Here is a 4,279-nt window from a genome sequence, read left to right as displayed (position 1 = left end):
AACATGCTTACTGGTTGTTCGATAGGTAGTAGTCTGATTTTTAAGCTTAATGAATTATTCACTCAAGTATTAGTCTCAAGTATTTTTCTAGTCTTAATTGAGAACTTAGTTTTCTATACTTTGTACCTGACTACCTGACAGATTAAAAATGAACGATTCACCGTTATTTGTAAGAATTGATCAAATACCATACAAAATTTTATTCAAGGCAGTAGCTGCAAGTAAATTTTATTAAATTCACTAGAGTTCGTAGTCCGATTGAACAAATAACTTTTTTCAATTAATTAATCATTATGTAAGGTATTGGTTGAGATAAAAAAGTCAGTGTCACGTGCGAGATTCGAACCCACGACCTTCGTTTAAATATCCCGCTGCTCTACCACGTGAGCTATCGTGACTTAAATTAAAAATGGTGTCAAGAGCGAGATAGCTGGTAGTCACGATAGCTCAAGTGGTAGAGCAGCGGCGTATGTAGCCGAAGGCCGTGGGTTCGAATCCCGCTCGTGACACTGACTTTTTTATCTCAACCAATACCTTACATAAAGATTAATTAGGTAAATTTTATTATTAACTATTTCACTTTAATTGTTCAAATTAATAAATATACACTTTTATATATAATTCAGATTCTGTTTGTAGATGTTGCGTATAAATATTCTGAATTATTCACATGTACCTTGTTATTCTCTTCTCTTCATCACAATGGGTCAAGTAAACATGACAACGTAATACTGTGTTACTCTGCATTTGAGTTAATTTGGATTTTTAATAAACAGGCCTAGATTATGATGGAATAAACCACCGAAAACTAGGCACAGCCAAAAAAGATGTTTTTGCTCCATATGACCTCCAAACAAGATCTTATCACCCAAACCTAATTCTAAATAAGTTTTTAGTACTATTTTTTAATACTGTCCTTTTCTTGGTTGCATGTAAAATACGGTACTCATGTAGTTGTTTAACTTCAACTAAATTTGTGTAGTGACAGTGCGTTCTCTGCAACAATAAGTTATGTTTTCTGTATGTTGTAATCGTAGCGACAACATAATTTACATTGCGCTATTATATTATGGTAAATTAATTAATCGGGGTGGGTCTGTATCAAAGCCGTAGGGTCATATATCAACCAGTAGTTTAGGAAGTCGCATTGTCTGGTTGATGTGTTTACAGCAGTTCGACGAAATTGATCACCTCCACTCCTCTTATTTGAGCTGTCTGGGTGGTAAAGTTGCGTTCCAGTTTATCTCCGGTCTGGTAAAACGCTGAAGATTTAAATGTCAGTTGTTTGTATTGTTGTAGTCAACCGCTGGATTTGTCAGTAGATAAATAAATCTATCTAGCATTTATAACATTTGTCATTATTGAATGTAATAACATCGACAATAGCAATGTTACACTATTTAAAGCACTCTTTAAAGCCCAAGTAAAATATAAGTGAACTTGTGTATGCATTTTGGTGTGTTTCTATATGTTTGTTGACGAAAGATAAAGTTACTGTTACTCTTTGTGTTTCAACTATATAAAAATATATGAAATTTAGCAGAGGATGAAAAGATCAAATATAGAGATACATTAAGTTAATAATATAGCGTGATTATCTTTTGTATATCTTTTTGACTTTCTCGTTATCCCTTAATTTCTCTTTCGCTCTTTATGTCTTACACTGCCTCTGTCTCTCTCACTCACTTTTGTCTCTTTTCTTCTCTCTGTATATTTATCTGTTTTTATAACTGGATATTTATTTCCTGCGGGTTTTTGTCACTCGTATTTTTTAAAAATTATTCTCCCTTTTACTTTCTTTCTCCTATTTATTTCTTTCCTCGTTGATTCTTACTCTTTCTGTCTCTCTCCCTCCTTATTTCCATCTCACTTTTACACTCTCTTTCTTTCCCTCTTTCTTTGCAACCATCTATGCAAAAACTAACGTTTAAAAATTCAAGAAATATTGTCGTATCTGTCTAGATTTTGCCTTTTTGTTTTCTCTAACTATCACTCTCTCTCTCTCTCTCTCNATGTGAGTAAAGATTTATTTGTAGATTTATATTGGTAATTTATAATTCATGATTTGTACTGTTTTGTATTGATAAGTAATTTTGTTAACTTATTTTATTTTATTAGTACTTTGCTTTTTAATTTCTCAATTGTTATGTAAATTAGAATATTTTTTACAATAAGCAATTTTAAGAAAAAGTTCAATTTAAACGAATAGATGGACATATTGACCACGAAAATAAGGTTATTCGATGTAATTAATGTTTAATAAATTAGAAGTACGTTAAACTGAGTAATCATTGTATTTCACATTAGATGTAATAACGGTCCTTGAGACGAAATCTTGTGTGTTTGATAAATAAAGCGTTCATCGTCATCAGTCATCATCATCATCATCATCATCATCATCATCTCTCTCTCTCTCTCTCTCTCTCTCTCTCTCTCTCTCACACACACACACACACACACACACACACACACACACACACACACACACACACACTTTTTGACCTTTGTTTCTGTCCTTCACACTACTTTTACTTTTATCAGTCACGATTTATTTAGGTTACCTTAGACAACGCATTGCACTTACTGTTGTTTCAGGTCAGTATTAGTTATTAAATAGTACGCAGTTAAAAGTTTCAGCCATTCGTTCATCAATTGCGTTTCAATTTAGCGATAATGTGATCCGAGAGAATCCGTCGTTCCGAAAATATCTTCTGGCAGGCCTGCTTTGGATTTGAGCCCAGGTCAGGCGAAACAGTGCCGACACGATTTTTTCACGTTTCAAAAGCTTATACGTCCTACTAAATTAACTAACTAAGCACTACTAAACAAACCACTTTAACGAGAGGGTTACTGTGACCGGTTGCATCAGGGCTGAGAAAATAAACAGCTTTTATATTTCACTACAGGAAAGTTTAAATTGTTTTCAAACAGTTAGAGCTTTGTTTTTTAAAGCTGTCTATAAAAAACCTGGGACTTTAAACTGATTGACAAAACGAAAACAGTGCTCAGAAATCAAATGGTCGGCCCACTGGCGTCGGTGGGACGCTGAAATTTGTTAAATTGGACGTCGGACTTGATCAATGTTTTCTTTTTACGTTTGAACTGTTTTCATTTGGGTTGTAGTCATACATAGCTCGTTTTTCTGTTTAATTAACTTGTGATTATAAGTGGAATGTATTTTGAATCTCCTGTCCGACTATTATGGCTTTTGTTTTAGATTTATTTAATAATTTACATAAGAATAATAAATAAAAAAAATAATAGGAGCGTATGCATGTATGATGTTATATGTAATTAAAAAAATAATAACTTGAAAATATTTTGTTACATCATCTTAACTTTTTAATATTTTTTACTGAAAATTTAATACATAATTTATTTAGAAAATCCCAGGCCCTGAAGATGATCTCAATAAAGATCGAAACGTTGGCACGATAAAGAAAATGTTTTTCTAAACCTACATCACACCAGACCGCATCTCACGATTTCTAAATAAATATCGATTAACGGTCAATAATCATCACACATTAATACATAATATTGAATTTGATTAAAAATGAATAATACGTTAAAACTAATAACAGAAAATCAGATTATGTCTTCAAACCTTTTCTTTCATTAATTTCATTGATTAACAGAAACGTTTTTACGTTTCAAAGCACGAGTTAAAGTGAAACGACGGATTTCACGAGTTGTAACGGTACTGAAGAGGAAAATTAAGAAACACCACCTCGCCCATACTTGACGTGCTTTGGACTTAATTACCCGGACCGCACGTGAATCACGGGCGAATTGACACCGACATAATTTTCCAATTATGAGAAAAGCTGTGCGCTCATTCCGGGAATGTTCATTTTAAAAAAAGGGTTTACGTACAAATCGATATCACGCTGAACTTTACCCGAATTGGCAGTTTTATTTCAAATATAAAATTATGTAACTGCTTGATACGATTTTTAAAAGATTTTCCGAGATTACTCAATCAAACACGTTTCGATATCAGTACGTTTTTTTACATGTAAAACAATTGAAATTCTATAATTCTACCAACATTTAACAACTATAATCTTAGTTGTAGCAATACATCAGAATATACATTTTGATTTGAATCTTAGTACCTCGCAAATAAAAATTTATACAAAACTATTAAGACGTTATTAAAGAAATAAACATAGCACACAAATGAAATAAACAAAACATATTCTTTCATAATTATCATAATGATCAGTCTTGTATTACATTACTATTTCGTAATAATATTCAAAACATATAACATTAA

General features: G+C 32.2%; 1 non-coding gene across 1 annotated transcript; it reads left to right on the top strand.

The window, feature by feature from the left end:
* Positions 1 to 436: 436 nt before the first annotated feature.
* Positions 437 to 509, top strand: Trnah-aug. Its single transcript has one exon. It is a non-coding gene; the product is annotated as a tRNA-His (tRNA).
* Positions 510 to 4,279: the final 3,770 nt, after the last annotated feature.

Source organism: Cimex lectularius, unplaced genomic scaffold, assembly GCF_000648675.2.
Source record: "Cimex lectularius strain Harlan isolate CLEC.00 unplaced genomic scaffold, Clec_2.1 scaffold272, whole genome shotgun sequence".
NCBI lineage: Eukaryota > Metazoa > Arthropoda > Insecta > Hemiptera > Cimicidae > Cimex > Cimex lectularius.
The sequence above is the reverse complement of the archived record's forward strand: the minus strand, read 5'-3'. Positions and strand labels throughout refer to the sequence as shown.